This window comes from Convolutriloba macropyga, chromosome 7 (assembly GCF_964194025.1).
Source record: "Convolutriloba macropyga chromosome 7, txConMacr16.3, whole genome shotgun sequence".
NCBI lineage: Eukaryota > Metazoa > Xenacoelomorpha > Acoela > Convolutidae > Convolutriloba > Convolutriloba macropyga.
The window spans coordinates 12,587,212-12,604,195 of NC_134474.1; the positions used below are offsets into that span (position 1 = coordinate 12,587,212).

General features: G+C 38.0%; 1 protein-coding gene across 1 annotated transcript in view; it reads right to left on the bottom strand.

The window, feature by feature from the left end:
• The window catches only part of LOC142342102 (uncharacterized), a 22,166-nt gene extending 6,383 nt beyond the window's left edge, over positions 1-15,783 (bottom strand). The window contains exon 1 of the mRNA XM_075393289.1: positions 15,694-15,783. The gene's annotated coding sequence lies outside the window, so the exon portion shown is untranslated. The remainder of the gene's footprint in view (positions 1-15,693) is intronic.
• Between the last annotated feature and the right edge of the window lie 1,201 nt (positions 15,784-16,984).

A 16,984-nucleotide genomic window follows, 5' to 3' on the forward strand; every position in this document is an offset into this window, starting at 1 on the left:
ATAAACAGAGAGCTCGAGAACATCGGAATCAGTTCAATTATGGCTATGAACAAAACAAACCAGAAGCCTATGCAGTCCCCCAACGAGCAGCGAATCCCACGTTGGAAGCAATGGGCGGACAAAAAAGTTCCTCAATTCAGATTGAAAAAAACACCACCAGAACGTGAGCTGTCACTTAATGAGATGCCGAAAGAGTTGCGGTCATATGTCTTGGAGCACCCCGAAGTTGAAAAAGTCTTCAATCAACCATCGTTCGAGGAAAATGACTCATCAACCGTTTGTTATAAACTAGAGATAAAAAGTCATATTAAAGGTTTCAATTTATTTGAGTTCTGGTACATGAAACAGTTGCCCAGTGAATAAATCAAAGAATTAACATTTTATATCGTCCTTGTTTCAATTCACTTTTCACTTAATTATTTTTCTCCAATGAATCAAAGAGACGAGGCTGACGCCGGTATCAGTAATTTAGTCTTCGATGTAAACAACAAGGAGAGGCCCCCATGGCGTTGTTGTTCAAATTCAACAGTGCCAAGGTCCGAAGTAATATTTTTTGTTCAAGTGAGTATCATTGTCTTAATGATCATTCTTTGCTTCTCTATGCTCTTTCTATTATCAGAAAGCTGTGAAGAGAAATCAATTTGGATTGCTCTCTTATCGAGTTTAGTTGGTCACGTTTTACCTAATCCTAAACTATGAACAAAGTTATTCTTACACATGACAGGGTATTCATGTCAATTGTAGGACCAAGTGGTTGTGGTAAAACAGAACTCTTGTTTCGAATGCTAAAAGGTTCGACCTTTTATCCACGTTTTGAAAAAATTTATTATTTTTACAAAGAGTTCCAACCACTTTTCTAAGATATGCAACGAGTTATACCAGGGATTGAGTTTCTAAAATACTCAGGCTTTGATATAACAAAAAAACTATCGCATTGTCTGCTTATCTATGACGATTCATGTGAAGAAATCTTCAACGATAAAGAATTTGTAAAAATAGCTACCTCAGGACGTCATCGCAAAGTACATGTTATATACGTCAAGCATAATTTGTTCCATCAAAGCAAATGGTCCCGAACCATTGATCTGAATACAACACACATAATATTATTCAAGTCGCTTCGTGACATTCAACAAATTGAATGTCTTGGAAAACAGTTGAATTGTCTCCAACTGATAAAAGAAGCATACAAACTAGCAACTGCGGAGCCCTTTGGAGAATTGATGATTGATCTCGACCCAAAAACTAGCCAGGGTTTACGTTTTTCATCGCAACTAATTGGACCGGCTCCTTCTATTTTTTACATTTCGTCCCCTGAAGCAGTCATTACAACAATTACAAATGAAAAAGAAACATTTGCTTATGCTCAAGCAATGGGTAAATAAGAGGAATGAGAACACAGCTCAAATAGGAATATTACATCAGGGCGATTTCATTTGGTTCTTGAGTGACTGTGTGATGAACGTACTCTCTGGAGTTGTACCGATCAATAAAGTTGAATTAAAAAAATTCGAGAAACCACTACGTAAACTTGCAGACAGGAGAGTTGAAAAAAGTGAGAGAATCAAAATTTTTCGATCAGATTCTGGAATCCGTCTAATTAAACTGATTGCGTTACCTTGTATTGCTTTTCTGGAGCAAAATGCACACTGAAGAGTTTGTGCTAATTCCTCGTCAAATGTATGCGAATGAACAACCTCAAATTGCTCAACTTCTCAACAATAAAAATGTCCGAGAGAAAGCAAAACAAATATCACTGTTGCAAAGAAGCAAGTCTCCATCAGCACCTTCTACCACGCAACAAGACACGCAACAGCAGACCGATAATATTTTGGAGAATGTCAAAGATGAGTTGAATGAGACTAGAGATGACAAAACTGATACAAAATTTTCCAGGGAGCGTGTTTTGAGAGATATTAAACACCTTGACAGAAAAAAGTTTGAAAAAGCGAGCATAATATTGGAAAAAATATTAGAGTCAGAATCTCTATCGCTGGATCAGACATCAAGACTAGTGGTTAATAAGTCAAGCACTGGAATTCTTGTCGCAGATTTTCTTTACGATCTACAACAAACAACCTCTAAACTTTCACTTGAACATTACAAAGTCCTGACCTTTCTAGATATCAGTTCACAATTAACTTGTATTACATACGCAAAAAAATTTCTTGCCTTATCACTAAACGAAAAGATACAGTTGTTTGAGGATGAACCAGAAAACGAAGAATCAGGATTCTCGAGAACAGAAGAATCAAAAGCTTCTGGCGACGATGAAGGAAGCTTTGAAGATGCAAAAGACGAAATCCAACCGTCTAGCTCGTGGACAAATTACTTCCTCTCACGTTAAACAATTGAACAAATTATACACAAAAGGTAGTGCAGCTTTTGGTAGCATTGCTAACTTGAAGAAAGCCAGTGGTTTACCAAGATCCAAAGTGGTTCAATACCTTCAGTCGAAAGCTCCATACACAAAATACAGACAATTCAGAAAAACTTTTCCGAGACTAAAAGCTGTTGCATACAGAATAAACGAAATCTGGTCTGTCGATGTGGCGTATATGGATAAAATTGCCCAACACAACAATGGAGTCAAATATTTACTGGTGGCTGTTGATGTTTTATAGCGATACCTTAGAGTGCAACCAATGAAGGCTTTATATGCAAAAGACGTTGTTGAAGCGTTCAAAAAAATGATCGAACAGAAAAAACCAGAAAGGGTTTGGACAGACAAGGGATCCGAGTTTAAAGGTGAATTCAAAAAATTTTGTGAAAAGAAGGAGATTCATTTATATACAACCGAAACGAAACCAAGTCGGCATTTGCTGAGAGGAATATTCGATCGCTCAAAAACATTATTCACAAATACCTGGAGGAAAATTGGACTTGGACTTATATTAAGCAATTGCCCCAGTTTGTAAATACTATAAACACTCGTGTTAATCGTGTTACCCAACTTGCACCAAATAAAACTTTCAAAAAACATGAACCGTTTCTAATATCCCTAGCAATTAGCACAAAAAAGTACAAGCCAAAATACGAAGAAGGAGACCTGGTTCGGATTGCAAAGCCAGACGAAACATTTAGGAATGGTTATAAACAAAATTACACAGACGAAGTCTTCACAGTATTCAAGGTTGCTACCCTTAGTCCCCCAACTTACAACCTTATAGACGCAAACAACGTTATAATTGAAGGTAAATTTTATGAACCAGAATTAGTCCAAGTGAACGTTCTTCCTGTCAAAGATTAAACATGAGTATTCATAGAGAATTTACTATTGATTTGATATCGAATGCATCAATGGGAATTTTTACCAGTAATACTATGGCCAAGTTTCGAAATCAACTCGCTCAACCATTACAGTTAGATGGAGATTGGCAAGTTGCCCTTGCTTCAATATCATTTCCCTCAAACATCAATAATGTAAACTCAGCCGAAACAGTTGCGTATGTCAGTTCTGGCGCTGAACTTGATGCTTCACATAACCGAACAGGACAACTTCGAAGAATTCGCAAAGGTATATACAACAGTTCAGAAGAGCTTCTGAAAGAAATTTTTTGAATCGCTCAATTGAAAAACTTTGACTATGATTTTGACACTGTAACGCAAAAGTTAGTTTTGAAATTTGGACCTAACGAAGGTTTGTCATTTGAAGATGAAGAAGTACCCAGTATTCTTGGTTTTAAAGGAATAAGAGATATTTCGAATCATGGTTTTATTCACATTGGTTACAAGTCAGAAAAAGCCGGCAACTCTTTGAACAGACATGTTGGAGAATTTCCAGTTGATATCACTTGCGGATCACAGTTAATATTTGTATACATTGATATAATTGAACATCAGAACGTTGGTGATGTGAGAGCTCCAGTAATAAAAATCATTGAGTCTGAAAGACGTTTGAGAAACGGTAGCATAAACACAGTGACACCCATACACCACAAGTCCTACACAAATTTGGATTACAAGCCAATATTATCAAACAACATTCAGAACATACAAGTAGAGTTGAGAAACGAAACTGGAAAACTAATTCCTTTTACTGGAACCGGAAAAGTTATAGTCAGTTTAAAATTTCAAAAAATTATTTAATATGGAGGCATACTACAGCAATCAAGCATCTCAATCAATGCCGCATTTTCCCGGACATTACAGACAAAGAGGCAGTGGTTTTGGAGCTCTTGCTGCAGGTATTGGAAGAGTTGCTCTGCCATTAGCACGCAAATTTCTCTGGCCCGCAGCAAAAAAGATTGGTCGTGATTTATTGGTTTAAGGAGCACCGGAGTTAGTAGAAGTTGCAACCAAAAGAAAGTCAGCAAAACAAGCACTGAAAAGTACAGTAGCCAAAACAGCTCGCAAACAAATAGGTGGATCTTTTCAATCACGTATTGCATCAGGTCGTAAAATAATTAGACGAAAAAGACGACAATACACGAGACCTCGTTCAAACCAAAAACGAAAAATCTCAACCAGAAGAATCATTTCTCGAAAACCCCGTCCAAAAAGGAGTCGTCTGGATTTTTTCTCGCGAGTGAAAAATGCGAACTAATATTGTCATACCATCTGAAGCTACTCACAGTTCTCTAGACTTATTTGAAAAACCACCTTTGCTGGTAACATTTGATCAATCATTCGAGCAATAAACAGGACCGCTTTATTCGCCATCAGGATCATCATTGGAATTTGAAGTTGTTGGTGATCGCAACAATTTTATTGACTTACAAAAAATTTACCTGGAGATCAAGTGTCGAATACTTCAAACAGATGGAACGGATTTGCGCTTCACAGCTGGTGACGCTAATGCCAGTGATCTTCCATATTTTGCTAATAATATCCTTCATTCACTTTTCGCCGACTGTACTGTTTCTGCAAATGGTATCAAAATTTCAACAGCTAATGGACACTATGCACACAAAAGTTTCATAGAAACTGAATTCTCTCATGGGACAGACGCAAAGAAAACCTGGCTGAAATGTCAGGGTTACGAGTATGAAGAAAACCCCGGCACTATTCCAGCAGCAATATCAGATATAAGAAAAAGAACAGTGCGACAATCCGCACGCATAACATTATATGGAAAGTTGGCGGTTGATTTCTTTTCATGTGAGAAACATTTGGTTAGTGAAGTTATGTTACGCATTTCAATGAGAAGATCCCAAGATGACTTTGCCGTCATCAGCGAAGACGCAGCGAAACACTACAAGGTTAAAATAGATGAGGCTAATTTATTTGTCAGGAAGATGACGGTGTCAGATAATGTTGTAGGTGCAATTGAGAAGACATTATTGAAAACTCCGGCAAATTACCGATACAATGAAGTAATTACCAAAACATTCTTGGCTACAACAGGCCAACAAAGCTGGAAACATGAGGATATTTTCACTAAAGAGCCAATCAGAAGAGTCATTGTTGCATTATGCGTTGGTACAGCATTCATCGGTACCAACACCGCTAATCCATTCCATTATCAAAAATTTGGTTTAAGAGAGATAACCATTTATCGAAATGGTTTTGCAACGGCTGGAACTCCAATGTCAACAACTGACAACAATAGGTTGTACTACAATTCAATGAGTGCATTAGCTTATGTAGAAAATGGCCATGGAATACCTCTGAGTGAGTTCGCAAACCATTATATAATGGTATTTGATCTGACCAGCACTCAAGAGGCAACTCATGACTTTATTCATCCAGAGCTCACAAATTCATCATTGTCTGTCGAACTCAAGTTCGATGCAGCGTTAGCTCATAACGTTGAAATATTTTTTCTTGGGGAAAAAGCATCTACGATCTACATTGACTCTGCAAGAAACGCATCTAAAAACGCTCTTCCCATGATCACATACTAATGGACGAAGATCAAATTCATCTTCAAGTGAAAAAGTTTAAACACCTCAAATTCAAATTCAGAGGGGTTTATGCCGCTGATAATTATCCTCTGAACTTGCAAACCAACACATTTATTATTGTTAATGCATCACGATCCAACTCTATTGGAACCCACTGGGTAGTGCTAGCTAAACGATATGCATACCCAATAATATATTTTGCGGATCCAATGGCTCTACCCTTGACTACCTACAAGGATATTTTCAACCGTTTACTACAGTGTAAAGACTTGGAGATAATGATGTATATCATGGAACATAGAAGAGACATTCAGTCTCCACTGCAATCCTCAGACTCCCAGCTTTGTGGTTTATTTTGCATATATATTGTTCATTATTTTTATAGTGAGAAATTTCCATTTATACCTGATGTAAATGAATTAGAGTTGCTAGCTTTTGTAAAACATATGAAGTAAAAGTTAATTTAATTTTGAAAAAACAACACCATTTTTTTAATATCAATTTTTACAAAATTGAAAGGTTATGAAAGAGTTTGAGGTTTCTCTCACAAAACTTCCGTGGCCACTAAGCAGAATATCCATTATCTGATAAAGAGTTGACGCATAAGCTGGCAAAATCGTTTCATAGTTACATCAGGGACTGTAGAAGAACGTTTGTTGGCCGTCAAAGTACTAATAGATTTCACTGTTGCCTCACTCAAGGGTGCTGGAAGTTGTTTCTGGTTCTTGGTAACTGAAGACGAAGAAGTTGATTTTGAAAGGTATTCAACAGCAACATGTAGTCGTGAAATTATTGCACCACGTTTAACAAAGTCTTTTTGCGTAGGCTGAATAAGTAATTTGAAACAGTTAACCAGACACGGTATCACCGCAGGTACATAAAGAGAATCGAATATGTTATCATCTTGCGAACCAAATTCATACAAAACATGATAATGATTGGAGCCAAATGTACAACCTTCGATAACTGTTGCAGATGAATGATAACCATATGCATAATTTTCAATTGTTGTGTTTTCAAATTTTGGTTCCGTCTCACAAATATTGTAATTGAAACGTTTTTGAAATTTCTTGAAATATTCAGGACTGTTCTCATACATCGCCTCAACCATAACGAACAAAAAAGAAAAAGCTAAGAAACTAAATATGAAAGCATAAACAATGACAGGAAGCAAAAGGTATAATAGAAATTATTCCGATTCCTCATTGACTGTTACAGATGTTTTTGGTATCTTCTTCTGGCGCTGAGTTGGTGTTTTGCCGGCCCGTTTTGCTGGACGCTTCGAGTCATCGGTTGAATCCGGTTTTAGAAGTGAGTCGATCAACCCAACTGGTTGATCAAGCATTTGTTCTAGTTTTTCTATGTTCTGACATAGCAAACGAAACTCTCGCGCTGAAAGTGTAATTTTTTGAATGAAATCCCAGTCGACCTGTTCACTATCACGTTTGAACAATTTCAAGGATAAATAGGTGCCAGTGGTATGATAAGTCTTAACAGCAGCCCTAACAAACCGTTTTTGATTGAGTGAGAGATCCAAATGAAAGTCACTGTACTCAGCATCCTTAGACAAAACATTACCCATATTGTTGCATATATTGAGACAAACTGTATCAAAGTAATCTAAAACGATGAATGACTAATGCATTACTGTTTGTTGGAATGTAAACAATTTAAAAACCTACGCCATTATGTCTAGACAAGATAACAGCTGAGAAAACAAACCCACCCACCCTAGAGTGTAAACAAATTTATACTTATTTATATTAGTTAGATGTTTATACGAAATATGAAATTCAAAAGATCGGAAAAAATATACCCTGCTGAATCAAGACCCATTCAATGTCACAATTGTCCAAGGCAATTTAAAAATTTCCATTCACTAATGCAACATCGCCGTGCCAAGCATTATAAAGGCCATAGCAGAAAACAGTTTTACAAGTCCCGACCTCTAAATCTAAAAACTGACAAGTTTTCATTAGCAATGGATAAATTAGCTCGCCTACTCGAGTCTATTTATATTTCTAGAGAGCAACCCAATTCAACTTTGGTCAAAATGACATAATTCTATTTATAGACATGACGGCATAATGATGAAATGATTAAGTCAAATAAACAAATCAGTCTGCAACAATTTTTTCAATCTTTCCGCCATTGTTCTTTCTTGTTGTTCAATATAAGTTTTGTGAAAATTCTTTAGTTCTTTGACACATTATTACATTACTGCAAGTCTTTTGTTGCTTAACTTTCTTCTTGAATTTGCTTTCATCCTGCTTTTCCTTTCCATTCCATAACATATAAAAGCAAGTTTTCATTTTTCTTGTTACTAGAATTGGTTCTAGACTCGGTGCTGTTCTAGGTATTTATAAAATTTTCCTTACAAAGAAAACTGTGTGCTTTGTTACCGTTTAAATCCGTAAAATCAGAACAAAAACGTCTCAATTGTTTATCCATCACCTGTAATATGGCTGCTGAATATTTAGAAATTGCAAAGACAAGCGAGCGAGGCACTCGAACCCTTGTGCGAATGTGTCACAACTTCAAAAATATTGTCCTTGTAAAGGAAAGCTTTGATGATAAGACAGATTTATGGCACACAAAAAACAGCTTTATTGTTCCAGTTATTACATTGAACCAACATTTGAATACACAAAACAAAACGATTTATTTCATCTTACAAAAACGCAAGAAAAATCACCAAGACAAGAAGAGTCTCCGTATGCTCATCGATATTATGGATGTATTACTCCCATTCAAACAAAAAAGCAGGATGTGAAAAAATTGGCAAAGCGAACAAGAAAACTTTTTGCAGACTACGATCATGACTGCATTGAAATTTGGGAGAATCAATTGGGGCAGCTAGAAGAAGTTGAGCAAATATCTGGTTTTTGGAATTTTGATCAGTCGCCAAGTGAAGAAAGAAAAACCCCGGAAAGCCTCCCGTTGCTTGCCAACAATTTTTCTGATGATGTCAGCATCGATGAAACACCTCCATTGAGCCAATGTTATGCCCCTGTCAAGAAAGTCATCAAGTTATCTCGACTCTAAATTACAACAAAACTCATTAAACTCATTGTACATATTGTATTTGTTGCTTTTCACAATGTTTGAGCATGATAATTTTGTTAACATCTCGAAACCAGTTCTTAATTAAACTTTAACTAAAGATTCATCTTAGCACTAGACAAATGTTGTGAGACAGAATTAAGCGATGCTGAAAATTCCAGACATTGGACAAACAAGTGTGCGAAACAAAGTTTGAAACAAATAAGCGAAAGTGGACTGGGTTGAAATAAACCCAGCTAAAGCTTGGATTGTAGTGAAATCACAGTAAACAATCAATAAACACTTTTCTATCAGATAGTCTTACACCGTACCAAAATTAGGGTAAACAAATAAGAAGTAAAACTGCGAACTCAATATCACCTGTTTTAAACAAACAAAAAGTAGAAAAACCGTTCAGCATATAAATCTATGTGTTGTTTACACAACAGTCTGCGCGGTGTGTCCCCCCTCTACTGCTGTTTGCGGAGCAGTAGCTTTCTGTTGCAAAAGTAAACAAAAAAGACTCGCACTATGATTGGATGAAACAAGTTTAAATTACAGCTTGCCCGACAATAAAAATCTTACATTTGCTTTTTGCCTTAACCTGAAATTCACTTGATTGAAAAACTTCAAATATTTTCATTTCCTTTTCGTAATTTTATTTTCCTTTTTTTGCGTTCCTGTTCCTTCTCTCTTTCCACTGTTCATAATGAACGCTGAAACGTGTACAATTTGTCAAAAAAAACTCGCAGATAAGCGCAGCCTCAGACGACATATGCAAACGGTTCATAAACAATACGTCCAAACCAACCGATTCGTGTGCGATGAATGTGCGTTTGCTCATGAAAAAGTCATAGAACTCGAAACGCATATGATACAGCAACACAACTCAAAACATCTCCGCTACTGTCTCTACTGCAACAAGTTCTATGTAGACAACCTCAAGTACATGGAGCATATGAACAAAAACCATGGACTTCCAGTATGGAACGCTGATCTGGAAAACAACCCAAGTTCTGGAATTCTTCCGTCCGAGCAAGCTTTCAGTGGTGTTTTGAAAACCTACGACATACCAGTGGGGGAACAGGAAATAGATCTGCTAAGTTTTATGCGGAGCAAACAGGACGAGATCGAAAATGTTGTTCAACTGAACACGCAAAATAGCGCACAAAAACTTCAATTCAGTGCATTGATGCAATTAACAAAACCAACAGGTGATGAAACCGTTGATAGCCAACCCGATCGAATTCAGATATATATCAATTCAAAAATGCAGCGCGTTGACTTCACCGGATTGAGTAAATCATGCTTTGCTGGAATGATTGAGCAAATGCTCCTCTCACTGAACAACTTCGCATCTCATGGGAGCGGTTGGACGGTAGATAGAATTGAGAATGTCGAACTACGATTTGTCAAGTCAAAACCAATTAGTGCCTCTTCCTATCTAGCTCTCCCAACTGAATTGGCTAGAAGTCAATACTTGCTCAACATTCGCAACAGACATGATGAAAAATGTTTCCTATACTGCTATACTGCACAATATCACAACAAAATTGGACCCAAATTGATACCGGACAACGCCTCCTGGAGACAAAAAACAAATCCAATAATGTATGGTCCAGAAAATCCCGGAGCAAAGCAACCAATTGGTGAATTCATGATGCCAATGGCCTTTCACCAATTGAAAAAATTTGAACAGCTAAACCAGGTACGCGTTAATGTATTTCGGCACTCCAACAAAAAATTGATTCCTTTCCGCAATTCAAACAACCAAAATTTCGAATTCAACCTGGACTTACTCTTGCTAAGTGATGGTTCAATGCATCATTATGTGCTGATCACAAATATCAAAGGATTAATTCACCAGTACATTCAGAAAAAACAGCGTTTGGACAACCATTTTTGTCGAAACTGTTTTCATATTAGCACTTCAATCGAACGACATGAGAGACATGAAGAAATATGCCACCAAAACACACGAGCAATTATCAAAATGCCAAAAGCAGGACAGCAAAAATTTGAATTTAAAAATAATCAAGCACGTTGGTTTGCACCTATGGTCGGATTTTTTGATCTGGAGTCTATAATTGAACCCGTTATTGGCAGCAGCAGCAGCAGCAGCAACACCCAAAGCTCGAGCACTACTAGAGCGCTAGAAGAACACAAGCCATGCAGCTATGCTTTGCTTTTTGTGGCCTTGAATGAAACAAAACCATTCTTTTTCGATCTGAAGTGTGGGCCGAATGTCATGATTGAATTTGTCAAGTCGCTGGAGCAAATTGCCAAGAGCATTTATGATGTTAAACAACAATACAAAAATTTTTCCGGTGAACCATCAATACCAAAAAGAGAAGCTACTCTATGTTGGATTTGCGAAAACGAATTGAATACAAGTCCACAAGATCCCACAGTACTAGATCACTGTCACTTCACAGGAAAATTCTTGGGGTGGGCCCACTCGCAGTGTAATTTAAAACGTAGAAACCTAAACTTTTTACCACTGTTTGCCCACAATTTGACAAACTATGACCTTCATCACGTAGTACTTGCACTACAGAGCCTGAATGAGAAAAACACAATTTCTGTGGTACCAAGCACAAGTGAAAAATTCATCTCCTTGCAAATTGTAGTGCATATAAAAGCAACACAGAACAAAAAGGGCGTTTGGACAAACCAGTATGAATACATAAGACTATTGGACTCCTTCAAGTTCATGAATGCTTCTCTTGACAAACTGGTACAGAACCTGCCCTTGGATCAGTTCAGCTTGCTTGAACGCCAGTTTCAAGAGTGGCCCGCCTCGTCGGTAAACTTGTTGAAACAAAAAGGTTCGTTCCCTTATTGCTACGTTGACAGTTTTGAAAAACTTCAGGAGACACAGCTTCCCCCTCGTGACAAATGGACCAACAGTTTACAGCAATATGAAATCACAGTGAGTGAAGATGAGTACAATCAAGCGCTCCAAGTATTCAATTTATTTTCATGTCAAAATATTGGTGAATACTACAACTTGTACTTGAAAACTGATGTGTTCCTACTCGCCGCAGTTGTTCTTTGCTTTCGACAAGTTTGCTATGACACCTACGGACTGGATTGCTGTCAGAATTACACTGCATCAAATTTGTCGGGCGACGCAATGCTCAAAATTTGCAATCCCCATTTACATCTTCTAACTGAGAGGGAACACCTTGATATGGTTTAGAACCTTATAAGAGGAGGCGTGAGCTCGGTGTACAGTAAGCGTCTTTGTCGCGCAAATAACAAATTTCTTCCTGATTACAAACCAAAAAACATTTCTTCGTTCATCATTATGATAGACGCTAACAATCTATACGGAGGAATCATGGAAAAATTCCCACTGCCACTATGTGAATTTGAACTGTTCGACAAGAGTGAGTGGACCGACGATAATGCTCAGGAAATTCTTCATCGAATTTTAAATACACCAGATGATGACCCAGTAGGATACATAGTTGAAGTAGACCTAAGCTATCCCGACAGCCTACATGATCTACACTCTGACTTTCCCTTGGCACCCACAAAAGAAGCTATTGATGAATGTTGGCTCAGTGAATACCAAAGCGACTTGTTAGCGGATATGCAAATTAAAAAACCCCCGCAGGTAAAAAAGCTCATCCAGACGCTTTTCGATAAACAAAATTATACACTTCACTACCAAACCTTGAAACTCTATGTTGAACTAGGATTGGTAGTAACCAAGCTTCATCGAGTGTTATCATTTAAACAAGAAAAGTGGCTCACATCGTACGTGAAACTAAATACTGAAAAAAGAAAGCAGGCAAAGAATAAATTTGAGGAAGATTGCTACAAATTAATGGTAAACTCATCATTCGGAAAAACTTGCGAGGAAAAACGAAACAGAATGAAAGTGAAATTGACGCGCACTGAAGAAGAAACACTCAAAAGGACAGACAAGCCCGAGTACCAGTCATCAAAAATTATCAGTGAAGATCTGGTCACTGTATGCCTTCAACAATCAGAAATACTGTGGGACAAACCAACCATCGTCGGTGCTTGTATACTGGATTTGGCTAAGAAATTCATGTTTGATTTTCACTACAAAGTTATGAAGAAGAACTTTGATTGCAATTTGCTTTATTCAGACACAGACTCCCTCGTATATGAAGTGCGCTCGAGAGATTTCTTTGCAGAAATACAGAAGAAAAAACAGGTTGCAGATCATTTTGATTTTTCAAACTTCCCTCCTGAGCACCCGCTATACAGCAGGGACAATGCACGAGTCACTCTTAAATTCAAAGACGAGATGGGAAGCCGGCCAATTGCTGAGTTTTGTGGACTCAAACCAAAGCTGTATTCAATCAAGCTCGCTGAAGGCAAGTATAAGTCTTTTTCACTATCCCCCCTTTCACTATACAAACACAAGTAATCAAACCAACAGGCATATGCAAAACATTCTAGCAAATAAAGTTTTTTTGGGGTGTGGAAAAAACGGGATGAATTTGAAATAAACCAAATTTTTTTCAGGTTGTACTAAACAGTCAGCAAAAGGGGTCACAAAAGATGCACGGCGCAGCATGACCCATGAATTATACAAGCAAACTCTTTTGGGCGGTGAGGTTGTGCGCCTTCTTAACACCCGAATAGCCTCAAGCAACCACAGGCTTCACACAATAGTTGTCAACAAGAAATCATTGTCGGGCTATGATGATAAACGATTCATCTTAAGTGACCAAGTGTCAATGTTGCCTTATGGACACAACTCATTGAGAGAGGACATGTTTTACAAAACAATACTAGATGATCCGGATTGGGGTTTGCTTGATACGAGCCAAAACGAGCAGGAAAGCACGCACCTGGCCCAGGATAGCTCGCACTTGGCTCGGGATAGCACGCAGCAGGTGCAGGATAGCCCGCAGCAGGCGCAGGATAGCTCGCAGCAGGCGCAGGATAGCTCGCAGCAGGCGCAGGATAGCCCGCAGCAGTCGCGGGATAGCACGCAGCAGGTGCAGGATAGCCCGCAGCAGGCGCAGGATAGCTCGCAGCAGGCGCAGGATAGCTCGCACCAGGCGCAGGATAGCTCGCACCAGGCGCAGGATAGCACGCAGCAGGCGCAGGATAGCTCGCAGCAGGCGCAGGATAGCTCGCACCAGCTGCAAGATAGCACGCAGCAGATAAAAAGCAAAAACCAACAAAAAAGAAAGCGCCAAACGCAACAGTCAGCAAACGTTCCACAAACTATTAGCATTCTAAACACAAGTTTCAGTTCAATTCCCGACCCAGGTTTCCACCAGCGAAATTATAGCGAGGACGAATTGAATGAAAATTTGGTAGATTTTGACAATTTGTCAGAGTTTTCGGACAGTGGTTCCTCTACAGACGCCGCTTGCGAGGGATTCATTCTTAGTCAAGCGATAGAAGATTCAGATAGCAACTCCCAACCTCCTATAACAATTGAACGACAACCATCCACCAACCTCCCAATAACAAATGACCAAGAATTCGAACAAGCGGGACCACCAAAGAAAAAAAGACGAGCAAGAACCATAGAAAGTTATAGCGAAGAGGACTGACGAACTAAAACGTCTTGTCTCATCCTGTATTTGTACCTATATTGTCCAAAAAACACTGGCAGCCGGGCTTATATAGCCCAATTGGCTTTTGAAAAAAGTGAAATTTGTACCGTCCCCCCTTTTTGGGCTAGAAATTTCTTGTGTGTAGTGAGTGAGGTCATGTGATAGGGAGGGACACTGACGTACCAGGAGGGGTTGATCTGCCACAGCGTGTGACAGAACACCGTTCTTCCTGCACATATCAGAATGCTTGAAAGTTCGTTTCCGCAACATAATTTGAGCCGCAGATAACTTATTAAGTCAGCTTTTCCGCTGCCATACATGCAGGGTTTTGTCTTATCTCTTTTACACCCAATAAAAGTCGGATAAAAGGACCGGATTTCTGAAAACAAAAGTTCCTACCCAATAATCCGGTCCGTAAAAAGTTTTGTCTTACACTGATGTTGCACCCTTTGACCTTGTTTCGCCCTTGTCTGTTGAAGTTGTTGAGCCTCGGCAGCCAGACCAATACCAAGCAAGCGGGATACACAATAAAATCTACTATTAACAAAAACGATTAAGTCTGAAATCTGAAAACTAAAAAATCATTGACAACAATAACAAAACCTTACATTTTATTAGTGAAATTGGTGAGAGTAGCCTTAAACTTTAGTTAAAACACCCACGTGCACATTTTACAGTGCCGAAAGTCTGCAAAGCCAGAAGTTAAAATGCCAGAAGTAGCTACTTAGCCGGAAGTTGAATTTCGTTAACTTTCGTCATTTTGAAACGTATGCGTTTCGTGTTTTAAACATGGTTAAGTGAATCTGCAGAAGTCACTTCGAAATTCTGAATTAATATCTCGAAGTCAGAAACAAACACCTCAAATATATTAATATCTCGCAGTCATTCTTAATATCTCCAATATCTCGAAGTTGTTCTTGATAAACGCCAGAAGTTCTCAGTGACTTCAAGCAGAGTTACTTGACCATTGCGAACTGTCGGGAATCATTGCGAACTAGAGTAACTACATACTAAATAAAGGAGCTAACAAAAAAAGATTTTCTATGAAGTATCACCCCTACCCCCAATATGATTGATTGATACAAAAAACTATACCGATAGATAGTCACCACAATATGACTGATCGATACAAAAACTAGACCGATAAATGATTTAATCACAAAGCATACCGCCTGAAATTTTCTGTTACAATACCAAATAGCTCTAATTACCTTTCGAATTTATTTTCGAACAAGATTTCTCTTACTTACTTTGAAATTTTCTGTATTTCATGAACTTCCAATCCATCTCAGACACTCATTCTTCCAATGTTGATTAGTAGTTGAAGTCTGTTGAAAATTGACGAAATTAACCACTTGAATTTTTTTCCTTTAATTTTCCTATATCCCAAAAGCTACAAACATAATTTCAATCTCTCTGTTTAAAAAGATATTGGCTCCATTCAAAGTGTCCCAATTAAATTTAAAATTCAAACAGTTAAAAGAGAACCAAATTATTCAACCATTAAATTAAACCCCCCCCCCCCCTTTCCAAAAGTTCAGAACTTAATTGCTTCAGAAGTTCGTCAATTTTTTATCTGAAATTTATTCAGAGATCTCCCAACCAGCAATTCTTGAGAATAATTAGCAATAAGAGAAAGGGTGAATAATAATCGGTTCAATCTTCAAATAATAAATGATATTTTCAGTTAAAATGAGAAGGACCAAAAAATTGAACCAGAAAAAAATTTTTAAACATCTGTGACCTTTGTTTTCTTAGCCAAAAATATAAGAAAAACAAGTTTCCCCAGTTCCCCTGAACCCCTTTATCTTGTTCACAGAATATTGAATTTTTGATATGCCGGCAACTTTTTCTAAGATCTTGCAGCAAAAACCTAGTGGGGGGACAAAAAACCGAAAAATTGGAACATTTTTGGCTAAAAATTGGGTTATGTTTCATGAAAATCGGATATATGCACGCTAAGTTTTGCAGCGCTATATAATAAAGCAGTAAAATGAGCGAGATTACTGGGTAAAATGAACTCATTCCAACGCGTCTCTGTCTAGCGCTGCACAATATGGCGGGAAATTAAATAAACAAAGTAGCAAAAGTTGCAAAGAATAAGAACTATTTCCAAATAGCCGAGGTAAAATTAAGACGAAAGAAATAATAATATAACACCATAAAATCACAAAAAACTGACTAAAACCTCAAAAATAGGGGGGACATTTTACTGCATTTTAAAAAATTTCAAATTGTCCCACCCCGTTGTAGATCGCCACGCTGCAGTAAATGTCCGTCCCCCCCCCCGTTGAGGTTCTAGTCAGAATTTTATACTACTTATGTACATTTCTCGTTGTTCTTTGTTCTCGATAGAAATGCCGTTACAGATGACAGCACACAACCCAATCGGAACGGAAATTCAACATCAGTTTTTTGTTAATTCAGCAATGTTTGCACCTGCGCAGCCTCAAAAATTACAGCAGTGAAGCTAAAATTTAATTTAAAATTGGAAAAGATTGCACCAATTGAGCAATTAGGTTTTTCCAAGAAGAAATTAGA